This window comes from Aythya ferina (assembly GCF_964211825.1).
Source record: "Aythya ferina genome assembly, chromosome: 4".
In the NCBI taxonomy this organism is placed as follows: Eukaryota; Metazoa; Chordata; class Aves; order Anseriformes; family Anatidae; genus Aythya; species Aythya ferina.
Genome location: NC_140300.1, coordinates 68795840 through 68822952, shown reverse-complemented (window position 1 = coordinate 68822952; position 27113 = coordinate 68795840). Strand labels below are relative to the sequence as shown.

The 27113-nt window shown below is 37.1% G+C and overlaps 1 long non-coding RNA gene across 1 annotated transcript in view; it reads right to left on the bottom strand.

Annotated features, from left to right (window-relative positions):
* LOC311436853 overlaps positions 1–27113 on the bottom strand; it is a 291205-nt gene that overhangs the window by 158950 nt on the left and 105142 nt on the right. Inside the window, exon 3 of the long non-coding RNA XR_014693127.1 lies at positions 11896–12031. This is a non-coding gene — a long non-coding RNA (uncharacterized lncRNA). The remainder of the gene's footprint in view (positions 1–11895; positions 12032–27113) is intronic.

The window sequence follows — 27113 nt, the reverse complement described above, 5'->3', positions numbered from 1 at the left end:
ATTGCTCAGCACCTGTACTATGAGCTCCTGTTTCTGTTATCCTATGATATTCAATTTCACATCTTCAACTAGTAATTTTATTTCTTATATTTTCTTGCATGTTCTTCTTGCATCACTATTAATAATAATAATAATAAAAATACAGTTGCTTCTGAAAAACAATAAGGAAACATCTGTTTTTTTACCATTTACCATATTAATATTTACCATATTTTACCATTTTCTTTCATATATCTGCCTCATTATTACTCACAAGAACTATTATTTTTCCCTTGCCACTCTAATCTCCAGCGTACTTTCACCTTTTTTTTTTTTAACATTCTTGTTTTGCCATCTTGGCATATTTAAGCACTTTTTTTTTTTTTTTTTTTTTTTTTTTTTAAATCAGACATGCTCATTTCAACCCTAGAAGGCTCCTAGCTACTCCAGTGGAGCCCATCGGTTCAGAGGAACCTTTGTTCCATGAATGCTTCCCAATGGTCAGACATCCTCACTCTTTCCTCACAGTATTTATTCCTGAGTTATCTTTTCATCTTGGTTGTCTTGCCGTGTCTTTGCCCTCCTTCTTTGGGGACTGAAAAACTTCACTGGATGTTATACACATTGAGCTATTGTTGCCACCTGGCAGGAAGAAAATGTCTTCCATGTTGCGGTTGTTGCATAATTTTACAATTAAACTATGCTTACAGGGAAGAATATAGGCTGCCTACAGCCAGATGTTCATTCCTCCAATGGCTACTGGGCCAGCTAAGCGCTCTTTCTGGGCTGCCCTTGTGCAATCCTAGTAGAGACCAAGACGGAGACACAAAAATGAAGAAAGGAATGAGGAATGGGAACATATGGACCAGGATGCCAATTTTCTGCAATTCACAGGTAACATGCATTTGGTGTTGGAAAAACACGCATCTTACAGCTACTGTGACCTTGTTGGGCAGCACATTGGTATTCTTTTTAAGCAGATCTTACGAATGGGAATACAGAATAAGTTAATAAATATCCTCAGGTAAAGCCCAGCTACAGTGAAGTCAGTGGAATTCTTTTCCTTTGATTTAAACATGGTTGGGATTCCACATCCATTATTTAAGTGTATTGCCTTTACAACAGTAAAGAAAGAAATCAAGGGAGACAAAGAGAATACTCTCCTATCAGACTTGGCAGTCCTGGTTCAGTGGCCTAAAAATGTTCAGAGTTTAAGAACTCTTTATTTTGCCACATTTAAACTGTTTTCACATAGGGAACTGTCCCAGCATTCTGTTTTTATAATTTATTTGATGGGGAAATTGAAGAAGGACAGCATCAGCCTACCTGTAGGGTACTTCACATGGCTGGGGAGGTAAAGTAGCTCTGCTCACAGTGATCAGTCATGACAACCCAGACCAAATCCAAAAGCTACGTGATGATGTTAGCAAGCCACTAATGCTTGGCAGCAAAGTCAGTCCCAGCTCACCATCCTGGCTGCATGGATTTTGCTCGCCTTGCAATCCAGGCAGATTACAGACAAACCTGCTGTTCAGGTACTCCCACCTAGCTTAATCTGCATAATTTAACTTATTTAGTCACAGGAAAAACTGTGTGGATGGTTGGAGATAGTAATCCATCTCCATCTCAAAGTAGTCAGAACTGACCAAAACTTTTCAGCAGGGACCAGGATGACTAACAAGACAGAATTTTGTAGATTTCTGAGTGATAGATGGAGCAGATCCTTCGTTTGTTCAGAAGGTAACATGTAGAGGACAATCAAAAGAATTCAGAGAAAGCTTGTACCACTCATAATTAACCTGTGAGCTCCACTGCCACACAATACTGTGGTGGCCAAAAAGAACCGAGAAAAACTTGCGAGGACAGACAAATTAGTGGTTATTAAACATATATTATTCATTTTTAAACATGGTCTTCTAAACGTAACCTGAACCTCAGGAGCACATTAAGTCTCTCTTTGTTTAAAGACCCAACAAAAAAAGCATCTTGGGCCATTGGACCTAACTCTGATACTTCTAGGCACAAGATGCTGGCTGAAACCAACAGATGCTGGCAGCTCTTAAACCACATGTTTTCACATGCTGTTTTTAATTCTTTCATATGTTAACTGTAACAGTTGAGACTTGTTTACACGCTTCTATTCTGCACATAAGTATGACAATAAAGCCTAATAGAATAAAGGCCTGTGCTTGTAAGAAGGTCACACTTACATAGCTTTGCACCCTACCTTTACAGAAAATTTCATTTCAAAGCTTTTATTGGTTAAAGAGCAGATATCTACACAAGAACTGCTGGTGGCAAAATACAGTCATAAACAAACATGAAGCAATGCCAACTTCTCGCCCTGAACTTCATTTGTGGTAAAGTGTAACTCCACCGCTACATGGCTTCTTCTCTCCCACTTACTGAAAAGAGGATATATTTTTTCCCCATAATTTCTGTAACTCTTTGAAAGGGTGAGGCAGGATCTATCTCATCTGTTAGTGCTCACATCATCAGAATTGCTTCCCCCCAAGACAAGGCCAAAAAAAGGCTGTTGGCCAAAAAGCAAAGTTTTGATTCACTTGCTTGTGTTTGGAGCTGCATATAACTGTGAAGCCACATGATAAGTATCACTGAAAAGCCTACCTTGGGAATATTTCTGATGATTTTGGTACAGTCCAACAGTGGATATACTTGACTCATACAGAACTGAAGCAACCAGAAAGTCATCAGTGAGATCCATAAACTTAAGTAGAGACCTTTTAGATACCTTGAAAAATAATTAGAGCATCTCATCACTAAAACCTATTTTTATTATTATTTTCATTTATTTTATTTTTATTTTTTTAATATGTACTAGAACCAGTCAGTTGCCTTGCTCAGTATGGGATTTTGGAGTGATTTGTTTCTGAGTTTTGTGGTAAAAAATTATAAATTACAGTAGATTCCAATACGAAATCAGATATTTCATGAAAAAATAAACAAACAAAAAACAAAACAAAACAAAAAACTAATGAAATAACCAACATTTCAAGTATGCAAAGACAATGCTTCAAGTGACTGATGTGGTACAAATCTTTCCATTGTTTTTACAGGACCATAATTATTAATATTAATATATATTTTTTTCTGAACAGATGTTTTTCCACACCTATTGAAAGCTGCAGTCTCATACAGATGATGAGTTTCTATTTAGATGAGTGAGCCATTGGTTTCTACAAAAGGGGTAAACATAAACATAGCCTGGTAACTCTTATTTGTAATCCCCCTCTATCTTACTATTCAATTAACAGAAACTATTTAGCATTAAGCAGACATGGTGCTTAGCAGCCATCTACTGAGCACTGCATAATTCAGGTACAAGGGCCACATTTGTGATTCAGCCAAAGTGCCTCTCTATCTCAGTGCTAAAGAAAGCTGAGTAACTTAACAACAGAGAAACACCATTAAGAAGCTGGACGGGAGTTTAATAGCAGTAGAGCTGTTCTCTGTAATAAATGGACTGCAGGTTTATATGCTACATGCCCGCATTTGTTTCAGTGCTCACAGTTGTGTACAGATCTATGGGACTATGTCAGCTTCACCATGTAAATAAGTGAGACCCTAAAGAGTTGTGCACTTTTATAAGTTCTTGAAGAGTATGTGGCAAGAAAATATGAGCTACCCCAGCCTGAAAAAAAAAAAAAAAAAGAGAGAGAGACTTTGCTCTAGCTAGTATTTCAAAAGGCAAGCATTTTTCTTTGTATTTACTTCTATCCCTGCAGCCATAATGAATTATTTAAGCAATATCTATATCATACGGATTTGTGCTTTTATTTTATTTATTTGTCTATTTTATCACAGGCTACTTACAAGGGCAAGTATGCTGAGTCAACACAGGTGTAAATCATTGCAGTTTTATTTTAATCAGTGGAAGCAGGCAGACTGACACCCATCACAAAGCTGACCCAGTATATTTAGCACAGAAGAGTTTTTTATTGGGTTATTAATAATGGACTTGTTTATTGCTATTTCTCAAGAAACAGCACTAGCAAGGTGCACTTTCCTTTTTTTTTTTTTTTTTTATCTCTCTCATTTCTTTTTAATAGCGACAGAAAATCAAGACATTTTCTGTGCATCTGACCAATCTCTAGTTTAGCAGACAGTGCACACCTTCAGAAAGGGCTGTCCAGGTAAGCCTAGCACTGTGAAACGTGCTGCAATACAGAAATCTTGCAGCTAGTTCTGAACGACCTGATATAGAAGGGCATCTCACAGTACAGAAACGTCAGCTCGGTTTCTAAAAGCAGCAAAGTTGCATCAAGGCTGCCTTCTCCCAGGAATAACTGGGTCAACAAAGCAGCCCACCAAGACAGCCCTATGGTTACTAGTTCTAGAGATCACTGTTTTTGAGCATACTGCTCTCTCTCTCACTTTAAGGTCTAGACCCTCAACCAATGACTCTATGCAGAGCTGAGAGATCCACTTTCGTTCAGTCTTACTTAGAATTTAAATCCATTTATGGACAAAGATCTCTGAAGTCTATATCTGAGTACATTTCTAAACTCATTTTCATTAGACCATAATGGGTTACAACGAGTTTAATGCTGTCAATTCCATGACAGAAATATGTTAACATTTGAGAGAAACTCCACTGGAGGAAACAAAAAACAAAAAACAAAAACAACAAAAAAAAAGCCATGCTGCACTCTACACTGACAAATCTGTACTACACTGGAAACAAAGCAGAGGAAAGGCTATCAAGATTGTATAAGTGGCTCTTATACACAAGAGTGTATAAGATTGTTTCTAAGATCTAAGGTAAATGGTGAATGACAGTGTTGGCTCATATAAATACTTTCCTGGCACTAGGAGAAAAAATATGGTCAGGAGACAGATCATAAACCCAAGAGTCACTAAGTTCGAGTTAATGCTAGATGGCAAGAAAAACTCTTGAAACCTTAACTGGCTATTATTTTTTATAGCAGCACAAAGAAAAGGGAAGCCAGAAACATACAAATCATAGCAGGTAGTTGGGTTCCTTGCATTGTTTTGTGATGTTTGGAAAAATGTATTAAACATTATTTGTAGAAATGTTTGATTTCTACATATATAGTTCACCTCTGTGCCTGGCAAGATTGTAGAACAGATCCTTCTGGAAGCAATGCCAATGCATACACAAGATAAGGAGGTGATCCAAGACAGCCAGCATGGCATCACTAAGGGCAAATCATGCCTGACCAATGTGGTGGCCTTCTGTGATGGAATAACTGTGTCACTTGACAAGGGAAAACCAGCCACTGTCATCTACCTGGACTTATACAAGGCTTTTGATACATTCTCCCATGAAATCCTGAGCTCCAAATTTGAAAGAGATGGATTTGAAGGGTGGACTATTAGGTGGATTAGGAATTGGCTCGAAGGCCACACCCAGAGAGTGGTGGTCAATGTCTCTGTCTGGATGGAGGCTGGTAACTAGTGGTGTCCCTCAGAGGTCTGTCTTGGGACAGGTACTTTTCAGTATCTTCATCAATGACACAGATGATGGGATAGATTCCACCCTCAGTGAGTTTGAAGATGACACCAAGCTGAGGGGTGCAGTTGATAACAAAGATGGAAGAGATGACATCCAAACGGATTTGAATAAGACAGAGAAGTGGGCCCACATGAACCAAATGAGGTTCAACAAGTCTAAGTGCAACGTAATGTGCCTGGGTCAGGACAATCCCAGACATGAGGCTGGACTGGGAGAAGAACTCCCTGAAAGCAGCCTTGCAGAGAAGGACTTGGGGGTTCTGGTAGAGTAAAGGTTCAACGTAAGCCAGCAGTGCACGCTTGTAGCCCAGAAGGCCAACTGTGTCCTGGGCTGCATCAACAGAGGGGTGGGCAGGTGGAGGGAGGTGATTGTCCCCCTCTACTCTGCCCTTGTGAGGCCCCACCTAGAGTGCTGCATCCAGGTCTGGTGTCCCCGGCACAAGAAAGATATGGGCCTGTTAGAGCAAGTCCAGAGGAGGGCCATGAAGATGATCAGAGGGTTGGAGCACCTCTCTTATGAAGAAAGGCTGAGTGTTGAGTGGGGTTGTTCAGCCTGAAGAGAAGGCTCCAGGGAGACCTTGTTGCAGCATTTCAGTACTTAAAGATGGCTTACAAAAAAGATGGAGAACAACTTTTTGCTTGGACAGATAAAGACAGGACAAGGGGGAATGGTTTTAAACTAAAAGAAGGGAGGGCTTAGACTAGGTGTTAGGTGGAAATTGTTCACTCTAAGGGTGGTGAGGCACTGGAACAGGTTGGCCAGAATGGAGGTATTCAAAGGCCAGATTGGATGAGGATCTGGGCAATGTGATCTAGCGGGTGGCATCCCTGCCTATGGCTGGGGGTACAACTATATGGTCTTTAATGTCCCTCCCCCTACACAAGCTGTTCTATGATTCTATGAAATGCATTAACAATGTTAATGCAATAATACTCTTTTGCATATAATTAGTGACTGAAGGATCTGAGCCTAGATCACTGTAACATAAAATATGTAGATCTCCACGTACTATTAATAAATGAGAGCAAGGTGTGTGACATTATTTTACTACCTTGTCATAGATACCCTTCCCTTTGTTGCTGTAACACACGCAAGAAGTCAATAGCTTGTCTTTGGTTATTGCATGTTAAATGAATCATAACTATCCTGCTGATATTTCCAGGTCTTCTGAGACATCTTTCCTTATGTTATGAGTTTTGGGGAGTGGAACTGTGATGCCATAATTGTCTAAGGTCAAATAAGGCTATGATTGTTGCCTAGGTATTGCAGCATTTATACCGAAACAAATTATGAACATGAATTACAAGGTCCTTTGAAGTATGAATTTGTGAGTTTTCTGCCTGTTTATCCACAGTTTTCCAATAATAACATGACACCCACAATGATTAATGCAGGTCTGCTAACAGATTGAGGTTTGTTAGCCAGAAACATCAGCAATTTATTGTAACATTGCGGGATGTCTTAGCTTTGAGATGATGGAGCAGGAATTAGAGGTGGTTGGAAAGGTAACCATGTATTCATCCAGGCTAATCACTCTGATTTCAACTAGTCTACCTTATGTTGTTCACTAACAGTGAAAGTAGAATCAAAACTTAAAGATTTAATTTTAATACAGTGTAGTTAAGGAAAATTCAGGACAGTTGCCAAGTCATCACATTAGTGAATTGTCTTTAACTGTAACAAGCATCAGGAGGTACCAGTGAAAGGGCAGAAAAGCAGGGGTGCCTATTAATTCCATGCTCTACATTTGATGACATTTTGTAAAATGTAGAACAAATCTTGAGTTCTAGTTATTCAGAAGAAGCTTTTAGCACCTGAAGAGCATGGTCAGATCATGGTCACTGTAAGATGAAAACAGAGAAAGGAGAAATTCTGACAGCTGGTGTCTTTTCAGCTGCTGGGAAAGACAACGCAGAAGCAGGGTTTTAGACTACTGATATTACGATGACTATGACTTTATGTGTAGAAGACAGAAATATGCTAACATTTGAGAGAAACTCCACTGGAGGGAAAAAAAAAAGTCACACTGCATTCTACACTGACAAATCTGTACTACACTGGAAACAAGGCAGAGGACAGGTACCTGCATATCCCATGACAGTGTTTTCACAGAGTATATTTGGGTACTTCAAACTAACATTCAGCTGAATTCAAGTTCAGTTATTCTGCAGCTCGTACAGCATTAGATTAAAACTAGATTTAGAGCAAGATCCCAGGGGCTACAAGAAATAGAGCCTTGTATGCTGCTGCTAAGACTAATACAGTCATAGTTTATTAATGTAGACAGTAATGCATAATGAAATGTCATTAATTCTCACATGTAATATTGGTTTCTAATTTGAGGAATTGTGTCCAATTATCTGTAGTTTAGTTATTCAGATTTATAACTTGGCAATTCAGAACAAGAAAGTGCTGAATTCTTCTCCATTACCTGAGAAGTCTGAAAAATAAAATACCTGCTCCTTATAAGGGCAACCTGTATATTTCTCAAGTCTTTTTGCTCTTCTGAATTTATGATTCAGTTCTCCAAAGCAGTCACTGAAAAAACATTTGATAACTTTCACTGCAGAGCTTATTCTAGATCTTTTTTCTTTATATTAAGATTTTTTATCTGTAAAAAAGCATTTTATTTCAGTGCAACCCTTAGGAGCTAATTTTGCAGGGCAAAATCGCTTTTGAAAAGAAGCATACCTGAATACCTGAATCACTTTTGAAAAGAGGCACCTTCCAGAAAAAATTAGTCGGCTGTCAACCATGCAGTTCACAAAGTTAACATTTAGATTCTCCAGACACGCCTTTGTATCAAGCAACTAAGGATGTATCAACATTTTGTCAGCCAAGCTTGTTACTGTCAAGGATCCTTTTTTTATTTTATTTTATTTATTTTTTTAAATGCCCATTGTCATTTAATATATTCTGCTCCCTACCTGAGTGTCAGGGACACTCTGAAGCTTCTCACTGAAATAGCTCAAGAATTGGGCCCTTTAAAAAAAAAAAAATATAATATATATATATATATATATATATATATATATATATATATATATATATATATATATATATAATTCGTTCTCCATAGAAAGCACAGCTGATCTCAGCTGCCAGGCTTCCTCAGCCTGCTCAGCAGGGAAGCATGAAGATGTCAGGTAAACATAATCATGCTATTTGTGGAAAGTGTGAGATGAGAAAGAAGGAGGGTAATGAAGCATACACAGAGCAATTCAGTTTCCCAGCCTATTTAGGTAGATTGTCTTTCTCTAATTGTTTTTCTCCCTGGAGGTACAAACACAGAGAATTTCGATACCATAAAGTTAAGCTTTATTATTGCAGCTTTCAGTTCTTTCACAAAGAAATATGTACTGTATTACAGAGGAACCCAGTAGCAATGCTATAGTTAAGGATGTGTCAGAAAATGTGCTGCAGACCTCTATTTTTCCATGAGATGTAAAAACTAGTTTTAGGTTAAAATTAGACATATAAGGTGGGTGTCTAGATTCCTACCAGTTTATGGAAAATTAGAATAAAAATAAAAATCTTAGGTTTGTTCTTTGGTAGTTACACATGATGACAGTCCTTCAAAAATAATAAAATAAAACACCTTGAGACAATGTAATCTATATTATAAAAGGTTGGATAAATACAAGTTACATGTGTCATTTTGGAAATGTTTAAGAAACACTGCCCCTGTGGCTTTCAGCCTTTATTTATGAAATTAGTTTCTTCTCAGTGTGGCAGAATATCTAAATTTTAATGGTCTTTGTCCAGCAGAATCTAATCCAACAAAGCACATATTTATCTCATTAACAGTTAAATATGTGAACAGTTCATTTGAAATCACCAGGACAACCTGTTCATCACCTTGCAGGACTGAGTTCTAAGAAAACAAAATGCAGGCATATTTTAAAATTCAAATTGACATATTTATGTTTTCAACTGCTGTATTTCATGGTAAAAATTAACAATTTTAATGACTAAGGAGTTTATAAGAAATCTTTAGGCGGGCAACAAATACTTGAAGAAAGTTTATTCTAAGAAGTAAGGTCAGTAAGCACATACTTATATACTACTTAGATAATAAGTATGCACTGACATCCAAAATTACAGCCACACAAATGAAAGATAACAGTAATGTAATAAACTTTAAAGTAACAGAAAAGAAAGCAAGCCCCAAAGTTAGATATAATGAGTGATAGAAAAGCAAATTAATAATGAAATAGACCTAGCTCTTACATTGTCTTCTTACGACTGGATCTCAGAGTGCTTTCCAAGCAATTTGATAACATTACATAAATTTCACAGAGAAGGAAAGCAAGGCATATGCAGAGCAAGAGATCCAGCCAAGGCCATCCATCAAAGCAATGATAAGAGTTAGGTGCCCAGCAGACTTGGCACCAGTTGAGTTACTGCTCATATTATGCTTTTTTTTCCTGTGATAGTTGAGGCAGTTCAGCCTGCCTCTTGACCACTGACCATGTGCACAGCCATCCAAACAGGCCACCACCTAGCAATGACCTACCACTCTTCAGTTGCATCTTGCTTACCACCTGATCTTACCTATAATAAACAAGAGTCAGGCTGACACTCCTTGGTTACTTAACACTAAGTACAAGGTAAAAGCCTGCACCCTGGAAGAAGTGATGCACAACAACTTGCTGTCCTGTGCTAAGTGGCACTAAGTGCTGTGCTCCCCTCAGTAAAACTGGTGCCCCAGTGCTGGCACATCCCCAGCCCAGCCACTGCTTGCCAGACACCTGGGTTAGGGTCAGGGCTTGCACACCTGCATGCAGACACAAGGCAGAAGAGGAGTGCAAGTCCAGGGAATGGAGCTGGGATTGTTCAACAGGAGGGAAACGGGCACCTGATGGTCAGTCTCCTAGGGTGAAAGTGGTATTGCACTGTGAAAAGTACATTTAAGGTAAAACGATGGGTCTAGGTGCAACAAAACGAAAGCTGAAGGATAAAAGATATCGTGAGTTGCTGGCAGAGTGATGTGAGTATGGGTTAAGATGGTGTGCAGGAGGTAGTACAGTTGGAGTATGTGATGGCATGGCACATTGTGTCTGGAGAGAGCTACAAGGAAATAGCAGCAGGGGACCTGTAGGGTCTCATCAAAATGCTAATAGATGCCTTTGTTTAGAGGACTACAGTACAGACTATAGCAAAATGCAAAACCTGGGCTCCTGAGTGTGCAGCTGAGGGAGTCCCTTGGGTGAGCTGACCCCAGATCTCAGGAAAAGAGAGTAATGAAAAAGTGTCTCATTAGCGCTGCATGTCTTTAAAGGTCTATGTATTTGAGTTGCATAACCCTAGATCAGAGAATGATTGTTAATAATTCTCTCCAAAGCTATTGGCTTGGGAGGGAGAAGTATTATTCTGGTGGAGGGGGGAGCTGCAGCATCTAAGAAGCAGGGAAAAAGGCTACAGAAGATTCTCAGAGGAAAGAGAACAGATCAAAAGGAAGTCTTTCACTGTCTGAAGGACCTTGACATGAGGACTACACTGTTGCCAGTTCTGAGGTCCACATTAATCTCTCTACTTTTTGGCACTGTGAGGTAACAAGGAGTGCTCGATATTCTACCCCACCAGAACAAGACATGCAGCATTGCCCTAGACGTGCTGACCACCTACATTTTGTCACTGCTGTATTGCTCTAGCACCTACATGATGTGACTTTTAAAGACAATGATCTTTCAGCTTTTAAAACTGTGAAGCAGCTAGAAACACAAGCAAAATCCACAAGTAGGACAGTGCAAATATATATTATATATATAAACTTTTTTTTTTGTACTAACTTTACTCAGTAATTATCGTGATCTATGAACTATACTGAAAAAGCTTTTTAGTAAGATAATTATGTTCAGCAGGGGTGTTTGCAGAGTGCAAATAACAGAGTCAAGATTTCTGCTATTTCTGATTTTTTTGTTTCAGTTTTTGCCTCTCACATTCCCTTTCTCTTACAGCATCTCACTCCCAAGCACGAACAAACAAGTCACTCAGAACTGCATTCTCATTGGCAAAAGTGGCAGGGAGTAAAGAAGCCTTCTCACTCAAATACTTCTGTGGATTGCTAGGCTAAAAATATGCAGGATGCTATGCTGCAAATAGTATCATCCAAAAAGATAAAACTCCATGATTTATGGCTTGCTTTCAACAAGAAGTACTGAACCCTTGCAGTTATGAACAGTATTTCAATCTGCTATGTATTTGGTATGCACGCATAGGTAAATATATGCCACACACATCCTACTACACATCTGAGAGAAAAAAAATACAAAACAAGAAACAAGTTAAAGAGCACCAGTTCCCCAACTATTTCCTGACAGACAGGAAAAACAATAAGTGGTTCAGCAGGTGGCATCATATGTATGGGGTGAAACAAATTTATGTAAGGATCTAGTATGTCATAACTTTTTACTTACAGTTCACAGAGGAAACACTCAGTTTGCACAGCTAGTTGTCAATATTTGTCTGAATATTTTGATGGCTTAACTTCATTCCCTGCAAGGCAGCGTGCACCAGTAGAGTTGTAGGGTTTGCATAATATCCGCTCCAGACCTGTAAGAAATAGAATATTTTTCTTATGTTTCTACTACTTCCTATGCTTCTACAAAGGCAGTTTAGCACAAAGTATTTTGTATACCTCTGGAGCACATCTCCAGTCACTGTTAACAAGCACCATTCTCTGAAGTTATCAAAGGTGCACCTATGTATACTAGCTGATGACTAAGTATCTTCTATTGCTCTCCTTAAAAACACAGTAAGAATTACTTCATAGACAAAAGACATTGCTAAGAATTTTTATAGGGGACAAATTTACCAGAATACAACATTTTGAAGTAGAACTGAATATTTAAAGAACATAATTAAAATATTACTCCAATTCCTTACCAATACTATAAATTTTGGAAAAAAAAAGTTAATTAAAAAAATAGATAAGAGATATCATACTCAATGAAGTATATTCCTTGGTGCAGCATGGTACCTACACACTCATGACAACGCCATAAATTAAAAGGGACTAATCTGAGATTCTCACATTGTATGTGCACTACTGTCCTGCTTTCATCTAGGATAGAGTTAATTTTCCTCCTAGTAACTGAGAGGATGCTGCGTTTGGGATTTAGGATGAAAATAAATGTTGATAACATGCTGATGTTTTAATTGTTGCAGAGCAGTGCTTACATAAACCCAAGAACTTTTCAGCTTCTCACACTGCCCTGCCAGCGGGCAGGCTGGGGGTGTAGTAGGAGCTGGGAGGGGACAGACCCAGAACAGCTGACCCAAACTGGCCAAAGGGGTATTCCATCCCATGTGGTGTCATGCTAAACATTATATAGGGGTGGCTAGCCAGGGTTGGGGGGCCATCTGCTTGGGGATAGACTGGGCATCGGTCAGCGTGTGGTGACCAACTGCATTGTGTATGAAACAAGTGATGCACATTATTAGTAGTAGTACTATTATCATTATTATTTTCTTTTCTTTTCTGTCATAATAAACTGTCTTTATCTTAATCCACAGGCTTTCATTGCTTTCTGATTCTCTCCTCCATCCCAGGGAGGGAGGGATGAGGGTGAGTGAATTGCTGTGTGGTGCTTAGCTCCCAGCCTGGTTAAACCACAAAACAGCCTACCTTTTAAAAATGAATATATACTTATTTTCTAATCCAGGTGACAGGACATAGACCAAAAAGCAAACAAAGAAACACAACAGACCAAACCAAACAACAAGTATAAAGTTGCTTTCTGCTCTAACTTTGCTGAATCCCCAAATCATAGGGATTTGGCGATCATAATGGCAAAGCAATAGTTAAGGGTATAATGGACCAACATGTAGAAAAAGGGTTCTGATCCCTACCTAGTAGCCTCTACCTAGAGCTTTTTTAATCTGAATGAATAATCAAAAGAAAACATCTTTTCTTTTATGTGCAGATTCTAACATGTAACTTCTGTTATGCTGCACAGTGTTCATCACGTGCATAATTTTAGCAAGAAGATATTTTGACTCATGATTAAGAATACAGTGCACTGCAAGAAATCAGACTTTTTTCCAGCAGTGGAAAGTATTGATTTTTGAACCAATGTGATTTCTTTCTGTATTAAAAAAAAACAAACAAACAGAAAGCTTTAGTAGGCATTTTTCTTCATTAAGTCCATAGGAACTGATATAGGAATTATGAAGAAAAGATGATAATTGTTAGGAAGTTCACATATCTTCCTCCACTTTCTTCATCATTTCTTTCCTACTGTTTATAACTCTTTTAAAAAGCTTTTTCTGATCAGTACAAATTTTTTTTTGATATGGTATTTTTCACCCTCAGGAAAGAGCCATGGGAGAACACTGCAGTAATGAGCTGACACAGTCTCTTTCCTGTGTAAGGAACATTAGTAGAAATAAAAAGTGTAATTTGATTTTTAAGTCTTGAACACTGAGTTATAAGTGGCAGTGATTAAATACACTAACATACACACTAAAGGAATGCATGATACCATATTAATGGCCCAGCTTTGTAGCTTTTTTTTTCCTCTACTCTTGTTATGTTTGTTAGTTAGCATCCATTTTCATTTCCTATTGACAGGTATTTCTCATCATACTGGCTAAAAACCTCAAACATGCATATCTTCTACATTTTAGCGTTTGTTTAACTTAAAATCACCACACTGGTTGCACCAAAAAAAAATAAAATAATAAAATAATAATTTATATCCTGGAAACAAGATTTCTAAACAAAACTATACATAAGAGCAGGTAGAGACTCTGCAGGCATCCTATTTTGTGAAGCTGTTTTCAAACTATTACTTCCATTTAATTAGTGAAAGTAAGGACCTGCATTTGCACAGATTTTATCTCCTCATGGACTCCACCGGTTTTGTTTCTTTTATTAGACAAAAGAAAGTTCCCTTTTTCTAACTTCCGTATTTGCTGTTGTTAGAAACCACATTTATTATGAGACTCCACAGAAGCCAAGGGTAAATTGGCTTCATTTATAAATTGAGCAATGTCAGGAAGGGTCACAAAAGCCTGAGTAGTCTTTGCCTTCAGTAATTCAGAATTTTGCATCTTAAATCACATATATTAAAAAAAATACTGATTCATCTTATTTTCAGGGTTTTCAAAAGACAGCACAAACTTTTCTCTGTGCCCTAATTTAGCAAATAAAAGCAATATAACATTTCCTACCTACTTAAAATTCACTGAATTTCTTGCTTTAAAAGTACAGTTGAACATAGAATGCAATAAAGAATATGAGACAGATTAATTCAAATGTTCCAAAGTTGAAACTCATAAAATATTTAGAAAACTCAGAAACAAGAAGGAATAATATCTCTAATCTGACCTCTTATTTGGTATTAAATAGTGTTTAGTGTTACTCTTAATGCTCAGGTGCTTATACAATCATCACTACAGGAAACTACTGAAGGAAATCTGGATGAAAAATAAAGCCTTACTGTATTAAATGCATTTAAATATAAATCATTGATTAATACATACAAGTATGGTAATTTTATAGCTGCTACATGCCATGATCTGAATACCCATACAGTAAGGCTGAGATGTAGTCTAGAACTTATAGTTCATTTCAAAAATGAACAATAAACATTTTAAAAATTAATGTAGTGAAAATGGTTTTATAGCTATTTATCCTGCACAGCAGTTTATATTATCATGAACACGGTAGGTACTTCAAAGACTGAAATACGTTTTTTCCCAGTAGTGGTTCAGAAATGGCACATTGCGTCAGCACCATCATTCAGTGCATCTGTGTCATGACCATATTTTAGTTTATATTTTATTCCTACAACCTGAAATTGTTGTTTTGCTTCCAAGACCATACAATGCTGTCTAGTTGATGCCCATTAGGAAAACTCAGCCTGTGGACATTATTTGTTGCAAAACTATCAATACTGACAGCAAACAGCATCCAAAGAAATAGCACAGGTTTAGTTAGTAAAATGGATGAATCCGTTTCTCTTTAGCCTTAAACAGTTTGCAGTCATATATGATATAATATGAACTAGAAACAGGCATTGTGACCACAGTTTAAGCCATTGTAGGAAATCATAAAAGTCATAAATCAGGCTGGCACAGCTTAGAAATTCTGTATAGGAGAGAAACATTTCCAAAAGAGAGAAAGTTGTTACAAATATATATAGCACAGTATAGTTTTTTATTGACTCAGTAGGATTTATGATGTCAAAATGAGCAATGATTTTACCAGGGAGTAAAGTAGGTGTTGTGAAAGACACTAGGAACTTCAGTATCCACCTCTAGGTACTTCAGCTGGGCATCTAAAAATCAGAAGTCACGGTTTTGAAAAATAAAGGAAAGCTATATATATTTACAAGGCCTGTCCTCAGAGCAGGGTGACTTTTTTTTTTTCCTGGTGCCAGCATAGATCAAGTCTTGTTTTATAACTAATTACTTTATTTTTATATCCTTTTCCTCTGTGTAAATATCATTAGCTTTCAAAATACTCTAAAATAGTGAAAAGCGGAGTAAGTGATTCTATTCGGCAGTGCTAAGAGTATGGAGAGGTGCATTTCCAATGTTTCCTTACAAAAGCACCAACTCAGTGCATTTTTATTTTTTTTAAATATCTGTTTGCTCATTATTTGAAGAACAAATAGTGCTGAATGGATAATAAGATGATGTTATTAATAATTTTCCATCAGTTTTAATCTTTAATCCCTCTATAAATTTTTATTTATCCATTTTGGTAAACCATTGCAAAAACTGTCACAATGGCTTCTAGACAGACAATGTACATCACCCAAAATGTAGACAGCCTCAGATACAGAAAAGTTACACCATTTGAAATTTTATATGAGGCTTAGATCATTTTTCCATAGCAGTTTTAGGACTGCTATACAATTGCCCATCAGATGCAATGAAAACGCTACAGTGCTGATGATAGTTCAGCTCTAGTATATGGGGTGTTACACTAAGGTCAGTGCCAAAATAAAGCAATATAACGCGAGCAGTGTTTCTTGTTTCATGTGTGCTGTGTTTCAAAAGGGAAGTAGTAATCTATGTTTGAAATACAGATACAAATCAGCAATATACTCCCTTTGTTTTGTTTTTCTGTGGTGTGTTGCGTGTTTGGCCAACAGAGGAACTACTTTAAGATTTTTCATTTCATCACATTATGAAATGTTCTGCTTTCTGTGATTTCAAAGAAAAACAACATGAAATTCAATAACATGAATGCAAGATTTGGATTAGGTACCCAGGTAACCTAGGTATGGCAGAATCCATTTCATCAGTATAATGGTTCACTACTTCAGTAATAAGCTCTGCATTTTGGGTAGCATCTGAACCTGAAAGTCACTCTGAACTAGACTCTCAACCAATGTGAGCCCTTCAGACAAAAGGGTGTTGCAGAAAACTACCGGTAAAAAATTTTGAATGTGCAAAGTTTAGTTGTTAATTTACTAAAGATTTGCATTATTGCACATTTTTCATTCAAAGGTAACAACCAGGCCTTCTGAAGCTGCATTCTTGGCTAGCAAATCTACATGGGTTTATGACTTTCTCTCCAATTTACAGTACCTACATCAGCATATATACGTATGAGGTAGGTCTCACCTCTCCTCCAGTATATCTCATTGCTACCAGTCTCCCCTCTAAGCACAAGGACCAATGGCCCTACCCGCATCTAGATCAACAACACTTCTACCTGCGACCATGTCTTTTTTTCCTTTCTCTTTGCATTCATTATGGGGAAGGTGAGTATCCAATTACACTTTGAAGGGATTAAAGCTAAAATGGGAAAATCCCAGTCACAGAATCATCTAGGTTGGAAGAGACTTCCAAGATCATCTCTGAAGAAAGAACCGATAGTAAAGTACAGTGGACAATATGCTTCACAACTGTAGTCCTTTAATTCTGTTTGTGAATTTAGAAAAGTTTCTATTATTCATTTCACTTACTGTATATTTTAAATTGTTAATAGTTACTCTGAATAATTCTAGGACTACATTGTGGTAGATACAGGTATCAAGTCTTTTGATTTCTGTTCCTTATATAGTTCAAATTCTGTGTGAAAAATTCAGACCACTCTGGGCTATAGTAGGAAGAAATATCTCAAGTTCAACCCAATATATGTGAAATCTATGAGATTTCTATTTTCACCAAAACACTAAGCAAGCGGAATTTCATCCAGTTTTTGGAATGAAACATCCATTTAGATTTACTGAGCATGATACAAATTGCTATGTTTGTCCATATATTCACTTTGCTTGTATTTGATTGTTTTGTAAAGAATTTTGTTACACCATGGACAGGAAAAATATATCATACAAGACTGAAATTAAATTGTCTGTTCTGCTGAAGATGAAACATTCTCTTAAGTGTTTATCCTGCCAGAGCCTCAGAGCTCTGTAGAGATAAGCGAGTGTTTTATAATTACCGAGCTTGAGTACTACTGTCAGTTTTATATGTTTAATAATATATCAAATATTAAGATCCATGGGGTGCCATATAAAGACAGAGAAATGAAACACAGACCTCATTAACCAGTGTTTTGTTCTTTATAGGGTCTTGTTACTACAGAACACTGAAACTTGCCCAAAAAGTTGAAATCGTACTTTGAGAAATCAGCATCTGCAATTGCGTCCACTCTGCTTTAAGCTTTGATTTTGAAAATCCTTATCTGCTTCTTTAAATACTATTGGAGACTAATAAATTGAGAACAAATAATGAAATTGCAGCTGCCCACATAATTTGAGAAAAGCTATTAAAAAATATACCCAAGCATCAGCCTCTTTTTTCTTTCCATTAGCAATGACACTACTTCTTGAGTCAGTGGCTCTCATAAATGACCTTCATATGTCAGCAGCAGGAAAATAATGGATTTTGTCTACCTCAACGTATGGTAGTAGAAATACCAATTACAACTTCAGCAACTTCCTTAACGATTATTGTCACGTACTAATTTGGGGACATGCAGGGCAAATGAAACTCTCTTCAGACTTGCACAGCCATAATTTCAATCCTGGTATTCTTTGTTTCTTTCCTGTATCACCAAAAAGATACAGAGCATGCCTGCAGAGAAAAAGCTCATGGACTTGTTTTCTGGTATGCTCAGAATGCAAACAGGCAAGCAAATTAACTACAGATGTTCAACTGTACAAATTATGAATTCAAGAACAGAAGGGAAAGCACCTCTGAATTTAGGATTATCGGATAACCCACCAAGATTTGCTGTACTTAATTTGCCTGCAGCACAATGGCTAATTAAAGGACAGGGAGACAAGACACAAATGGAGAAAGCACCACAGGGGAATGACAATTCCTTACTATATAGAAAAACAGCTAAATAGCTAATTATTCTGTGAAAAAAAATGTATACTGCAGTTGATGATGGACAATATGGTTCATATGTTTTTCCACGAGGTTCACTTTTGTGATTTATTAGCAAGAACCCACACAACCTCAGTGAAGAAATGGGGCTCTTTCAGAATTGCCACATTAAAATTCCTCACAGACTTCTGTTTCCTACAGTACTCTTAGGATACATTTCAAACATGTACCTTTCTCAAAGATTCAACCACCGTTTGGGCTCTGTTTCAATACTTATCCTTCTTTCAGAAACTTAAATGAATGGTTATTCTCCTGAACCATCCTCACTAAAGAAAAGAAAATGCCATGATAAGTCCCTGGTGTGGCCAAACCAGAAAGGAGTTTTTCATGGACTCGGAATAACAAGGATAAAGATGAATAGCTACAGGTCAGTCATTAATTCAAAAAATGAAAGGAAGAGAGATGCAATATTTGTCTCCCACTTACCTTTATCCAAAAATAGTATTCTGTGAAATGATTCATGAATTCAGTGAACATTCCAAAAGAGTCATGTCATGCAGAAATGCATCAGCGTGTTCGGATTCAGAGAAAGTAAAAGAAATGGGTCTTTGATAAGAGAACTTAATGAAAAAACTCATGTTTTGATTTTGCTGTCAAGAAGGAGGAATGCAACATGAGTTGATCAACATTTTCAGAAGTTACAAAAGTGACATACAGCTCTGATTATGACTGAAAGTTAATTCATGAATCACAGTTGATGGCTGAATTTTATAAAAGGGTGGTTAAAACGAACACACCAAATTAGTGTAGGACTCCTGGCCAAAAAAAAAAAAAAAAAAGCAAGCAGCAAATACAATATGTCTTCCAAAGGGAAAAGTAAAGTATAAAATAGCTTATTGAAAAACTATTAAAATGAATAAAGTATTTCCTTTGTCTTGAAAGACAAATGTACCAAGGAATCCTTATAGATAATGTACCAAGGAAACCTGGATATTGTTGTGTTCCAAACTACACATCATCTAAGATTAGATACTGAGATATTCAGATGCTCAGTAGTACAGAAGTGATTAGCATATTCTGAAAAGCCGGCGCAGCTGCAGCGCCTGACCTATCTCAGTAGATAGTCCATCCTATCTACTGGCAGCCTCTGTGACCGCAGTTTCTGCCATGGTCTCCACTAGGCAGACAGCTTGCCCCAAAAAGACTGTGGTGACCCAAACTATTCAGAACTATTCAGAACTGTTTCTATACAGGTGTCGGCTGCAGGGAGTACCAGAGCCTGCTGCTGCCAGGGGAGGGAAGCAGGTATTCCACTGTGTGAGGTGCGAGCAGGTAAGTGGTCTGCTCAGCGTGGTGGCAGAGCTGAAAGAGGAGGTTGAGGGTCATCAGGGACTGTGAGTGGGAGATCGACTGGTAGAGTAGCTCTGTGGTGTGCCAGAGGGAAAGGCACCAGGGAGATACCCCACAATTGGTGGTGGACCCCCTGCCCTGTCCCTGCTGGGCAGAGGAGGGGGATCTGAAAGATGGGGAGGGTTGGGAGAGGGTTCCTGCTCAGCATCATGGGCGAATCCCCTCTCCCCCCCGCTTCTCTCACATCCCTAGGTCCATCTAAGCAATAGGTTTATAGCACTGGACGTTGAAGGGAAGGTAAGTGAGGAGGCATAGGAAGGTTCCCCTAAGAGGTTACCGAGGACAAGGCAGTTGACTCCACGCATTCAGACTGCCTCAGCCAGGGTGGTTGTGGTAGGTGACACCCTTCTCAGAGGAACAGAGGGCCCTATTTGTAGATCAGACCTAATTGATATTGACAGGGGAAACGGTAACTAAGGACAAAATGTGGCCTGTGAAGAATTGTAAGGTATTTCATTCCATAAATCTAATAAGTTCCCCAACAGCTGTCACAATATCTAATAGCTCTGCTTGATGTTACTCCAACAGATCTTGGATACTAAGCTACTATATTGGGACTCAGGTATCTGAATGTACATAATAGCTCTCAGCAAGAATGATTTTTTTAAAGTTTTTAAAGTACTGCTTTAGAGTTGACAGTTCTAAGACTTCATTGGGGGGGGGAAAAAAAAAAAAAAAAAGAGGATTGGAAAGAAATAGGAAAGAACCTGCATAGGGTCTACAGCGTTACCAGTAGGTGTTCTTGCCAACACTCTAACTAGGTGCCTGTACACCCTAACTGGTTATTTGTTTCCAAGACTTCCTGATAGATTGTAAGCAAGAGTGTGGCTCTAAAGTATTGTGCATATACAAGCTCTGAAAGATTTTTTTCTCCTCCACAAGAAAATTTCAGTCTAATACAGTGACCTAGAAAATTGAGCAGCATTCAGATGACAGGGAGATATTAAAAAAAAAAAACAACAAAAAAAAAAACCTTAGTATATTAGCAATGGTATAAATGAAGCATGAGTGAGATTAATGAAGGATAATTTGCTTTCCTTAGAAAAAAGGAAAAATCACTACCATCAAGACTAGAGAGTACCATATAATGGGTTACATCCATAATACATATTAGTATCACAGCCAAACAGAATAAATCTTCCCAATTGACAACAGCCATTTCAGTGGAGTATATTGCATAGTCAAGCCTTAACTTCCTTGAACACACAGTGAAAAAGTCTTTCACTTCCAGAAGAGGACATGACTTTTTCTTTTTTTTTTTTTTTTTCTTTCAATGTTTTTTACAAACGTACACACCAGCATGGAGAGCTTTGTTTTAGCAACATGATTTCAAATTCAAGTGAACTATATTCAACAGATAGGGTAATATATAAAAGCATTCTTAAAAAAAAAAAAAATCAAGACAGTCTGAGCCTACTCCTCATTAAAGCTGACTTGCTGTCAGCCAGCTGGCAAAGCCTTCAAACTCTGTGCGCCCCAGTTTACCTACCTATAAATTGGATTTTAATAATACTGTTCTACTGCACACAATGAGACCTAGTGAATTAGCACGTGTAATGTGGAGGGAAATAAATGATAAATCATTACATAAAGACTAAGTGTTATTATTCTAAATGTGTACAATGATAATAAATTGCTTTTATAGACTAGTAAAATCATGAGATCATAGGAATAAATTCAGATTATCGTGTGTCAGAGGGTTATGGAAGACTAGATAAGGTGACTTTCTGGCTTAATCTTCTAAAATGCATTTTTGCATAACAGAATCAGTTTTAGAAGTGTTTTATAAGAAATGGAATGTACTTCTGTCCAGATTATGTAAAGTCCTGCTGAAAACAGTTCTACCTGAAAAAGAGTCATAATTTCCAATATCAATTATTCGTATTTTTGAATATAGTTCAGAAACCTCAATAAACTTTGATGCACAGAATTAAAAACTCTCTACAAGGCTATGCAAATAGGAAAGTTTTCTTTCTTTATGTAAAGAATCAGTTAAGCTGTCTTTAATTTACTACCAATTCTTCAGAAGAATATAAACTCAAAGATCTTTCCTCATTAATGCACACTGTAGAACACTTTCATTCAAAAACTGTGTTAACATAGTGCAATAGAGTGACATGATCACAGAATCACAGAATTTTCTAGGTTGGAAGAGACCTCAAGGTCATCGAGTCCAACCTCCAACCTAACGCTAACAGCCCTCCACTAAACCATATCCCTAAGCTCTACATCTAAGCGTCTTTTGAAGACTTCCAGGGATGGTGACTCCACCACTTCCCTGGGCAGCCTGTTCCAATGCCTCACAACCCTTTCTGTAAAGAAGTTCTGTAAAGAATCACAAGTGGGACTTTGATGTAATATCCTCCAGGTATTAGAAAAAATGACATAGTATGGAGAGAATGGAAGGAATCTTGTAAGGAAAGAAAGTACTGTTCAGCGAAGACATCATTTTGGCCAGACGCTCTTGTGCAAAACAGCTGCAGATCCCATGTTAAACTGACGTATTAAAGAAATTACTGGGATTTCAGCAAAAGGCCACTACCCTGTGAGTAAGGCTGCAGTAATGGTCTAACATTCAAAAAAAAGTGATGTCGAAGACTCCCTGTCTCCTGGCCAGCGGGGAAGATCCAGAAGATGTGCTTCTACTGATTCAGGATGGGCACATGGATGGGTAACTACTCCACTGCAGCAACACTAAACTCCACGTTGTTAACAAGGGGACAAAAAAGTCACGCTTGATTCTGAATGACCATCTATCAAAGCAACGAAACACTACTCCAGTGTATGTCTATGCATATGTATATCCTCACTTGCAGATCTGTAAGCCTGTCCACTCTTGCAATTACATTCAGAGTAGGAATTTAACACCACAGGGCTCTTTTCTTGAATACTTACAATTCAATTAAATATATGTTTCTCATTAGGGTTCTGCTTGATACTTCGATTTCCTTTTCCCATCAGGGAACAAATCTTTGCTTGGCCACCTCTAATTTTCAAGAAACAAAGTCACCATCTTAAAACACTGCTACTTTTATTAAGTAAGACATAGAATATTATTTCAGATATTGACATTTTCCCCTGTCTATTAGTTTTATAACATTTCCATTCAGAAAACAAGATGAAAATGAAGACTGTGTTGATAATGGCTTTTGCTTTGGTTTAATACTTAAAAAAGAAAAAAAAAAAAAAAAAAAAAAAAAAAACACACCAGTAAGCAACTAGTAACAATCGTCACAACAGAGGAAGTAGTATTATTTCAGGTCTATCGGACATAGATGAACTCAATTCTTACTTTAAACCCTATCATGAAGAAGTGATATTGTGAAGTTAATTTCCACTTTAGCAAAAACTCTCACTCTAACTTTAACCCAAAAGTTCAGTTCTTCTATCTTCGAGAGGGATTTATTAGAGTAGGGAGGACAGATTCACTTATAGTCCTTGCCATGTACAAAAATTGGCCATATCAAAAAAAATGTTATACCATAGTATACTAATAGAAGTTAGTTTTTGTTTTTATATGATAAGTAGTGTCTAGGAGGAAAACAGAACATGGGAGCTGAAAAAACAAAACCCATAAGCAGTACAGAATAAATGGAGGCAATACAACACAGAAAAGATAAAGTACAAAAAAAAAAAAAAGATGCATAATTCCAAGGCAAATACAAATGCCCCATATAAAAATGTTGTAAAAGCAATAGCACAAGAAAAAGCAATAGAGGGAAAACAGGGCAAACAACCACACTGTGTTGTTTTTCCTCTATCTGAATAAACAACAAACAAACAAAAAAAAAACAGGCATAGACTTACCACAAAGTAAAATAACTTCTACTGCTTTAAAGTTTTTATTTTTATTTTTATTTTTTTTTTTATCTACAGGAATACAAAAATGTCAAAAGAAACGCATAAGAATCAAGAAGACATTAACTGTTTACTGGTTTGATCTCAAAAACATTACCAGCAAACAAACGGCTCCTCTATATAGTAGTCTGTTGACAACTGTTTAAACTCTTAAAATAATAAGTGTTAAAAATTTTACCTTCAAGTTTTCTGTGAGGATTTGGGGAAGGTGATCTGAATCATTTTTAATATTCATATTGTTAATTCGCTACCAAGATCTGAAATATATCAAGCTATAATGCAAATACATTGATTTGAAAACAGTAAAAAACGGGTTATTTTTCTGCAATATTTTTATTATTATTATTATTGTATCTTTAAACTAACATGGAGAGAACTCTGTCAAACCCTCTTATGTCCTTTCATTCTCTTCCCCAATTTTATTTTACAGAAGGGGTAAGATAAAGAGTATCTACATCAACGATATGGGACTTCTTGTTACTGACATAAAGATCGACTTTTTTTGTTTTTTCCTCCCGCAAACATCTCAAGAGGTTCTAGAAAGGAAGAGAGAGCAAGAGAAAAACAAAGCAATGACAAAAAATCCTAAAATGGAACAAAATCATTTCTCCAGGAGGAGGTCATACTCAACTAACATTTATAGTTAATAAAACTGTAGTCCATCAGAATAGTACCATAGTTCATAAAAAGCACACAAAAGTAGTTGTAAAGATTTACTGAACAGAATAGCATCACTTAAAATAAGTTATAACTGAAAAACATTCTAGGCACACTACTGATGAAGTCAATAATGGCTGCAGTGGATCTCTCCTGACATATACATGGGTAAGATTGGTCTGCATTTAAGGAATAAAATCATCTACATATTGGAATGCCTAACACTTCAAAATAATTGACTGTCCTGGTTTCAGTTAGAACAGAGTTAATTTTCTTCCTAGTAGCTGGTAGAATGCTATGTTTTGGCTTAGGATGAGAATAGTGCTGATAACACCCCGATGTTTTAATTGTTGCAGAGCAGTGCTTATACCAAGCCAAGGACATCTCAGCTTCTTGCTCTGTCCTGCCAACAGGCAGGCTGGGGGTGCAGTAAGAGCTGGGAGGGGACAGACCCAGGACAGGTGACCCAAAGTAGCCAAAGGGGTATTCCATACCATCTGATGTCATGCTAAACAATATATAGGGGTGGCTAGCCGGGGGGAGGGGGCCAGACTGCTTGGGGTTAGGCTGGGCATCGGTCAGCAGGTGGTGAGCAGTTGCATTGTGCATCACTTGTTTGTACACATTATTAGTAGTAGTACTATTATCATCATTGTACTATTATTATTATTATTATTATTGTTATTATTATTCTTATTATTATTTTCCTGTCTTATTAAACTGTCATTATCTCAACTCACGGGCTTCACTTTCCATTTCTCTCCCCCCTGTCCCAGAGAGGGAGTGGGGAGGGTGAGCGAAGGGCTGTGTGGTGTTTAGCTGCCAGCCAGGTTAAACCACAAAGTTTTCAAAGAATATTCTTTCCCAATTAGAAAAATAGAGAAATGAAGGATATGAAAACATCTGATGTTAATAAGTGCTTACCCAATAAAGCAATTATTAGATACATTATGATCTTTAACAGAGATTGCTTGAAAAATAAAAACATAATCTTTTTGTTTGTTTGGTATGAAGTTCTGAAAATGTACAAGCAATTTAAGTCAAATTAAATTCAAGTCTCTGTTTCTTATATTATGTAGTACCAGTGAAAACAGGGAAATTTACTGCAGCCATGAATGATGTTTGGACCAGACCGTTTATTTGACTAGCAAATAACAGACTTACAAAATGCAACTTCCCTATATATATGTGTGTACATATAGTTATACAAGTGTGTGTATATATATATATATATTAACTTCCCCATATTTTTATATATATACACACACACATATATATATGCATACATACACACACTTTGTTATTCTCACTCCTTTATGAGACTGGATGATAATTTAGGTTTTGTATATTTCACTTTTGCATTCAGTAATAGTGACCTAGTTTTCAGAAAGTTTTACAATTTGTCTCTGAAATAATAAATGGTATGTAAGCCATTTCAGGTATAATGGTGTGCTCCAGTGCCACTTGCTTTCAACAGACACTTACTTTTCCTTCATCATGAAGTGGATTAGGCCATTCTATTATACAATTAAGAAAGATTCCACTCCATATCTTCTACCCAGGGTACCACCAAAGATGATAAAACACACTGTATTTCAAACTGCAAAGGTCTTTTCAGAAATATTTACTCAGCCAGTGATATAGAAATAATTGAGAAGTATCTCTGATCTTCCAGGAAGTACCTTAAGACAATCAGTGTTAATAATAATAACTACTGCATCTTGTTAACCTAGAGGGGAAAATATCCACCAACATAAGTGTAACAGTAAGCATTTAAACCTCAAGTTATTCCAGATTTTTTTTTCCTGTGTTAGTCCATGTTTCACTGAATGTGAAGGACCAGTTTGTAACCCAGATATATTTATTTTGGTCCAGTCCAGCCCTTGGAAATCAGGACTTTAAAAGTAAGAACTATCTTATAGGAAAAAAGTTTGCCATACATTCAAGATTTTGAGTGAAATGGGAAGAGTTGTTGAAGCATACTGTCAAAACACTGATATACAGTATACAAGTCTCATTAACTTCTACAAATATTTTATCAAAAAATTATTTAAAAAAAACCTCACATTTAGAGATAAGAAAAATACCTTTTCCATAATTTATGGAAAATAGTGTAACTGCATGCCTGCCAAATACTAACCCATATAGAAAAAATTGCTTTCATTATTTTTATTATTGTGTTTGTCCTAAATTCTAGATAGAAAGATCTGCAAGAACTTCACTGAACATTCCCAGGAACATTAGACATGAGCCAGTATGCATTTCTTTTCTCTTAACCCTTTAAGAGACATATCATTACCTAAAGGAAATTATCTTAAAAGGTTTTCCCCCTACCACTCACATTTTTCTGATTAAATTATACTGCTCCCCAAGCTTTCCTTGCTTTCCTCAAGCTGTTTCACAGGTGTTTTCA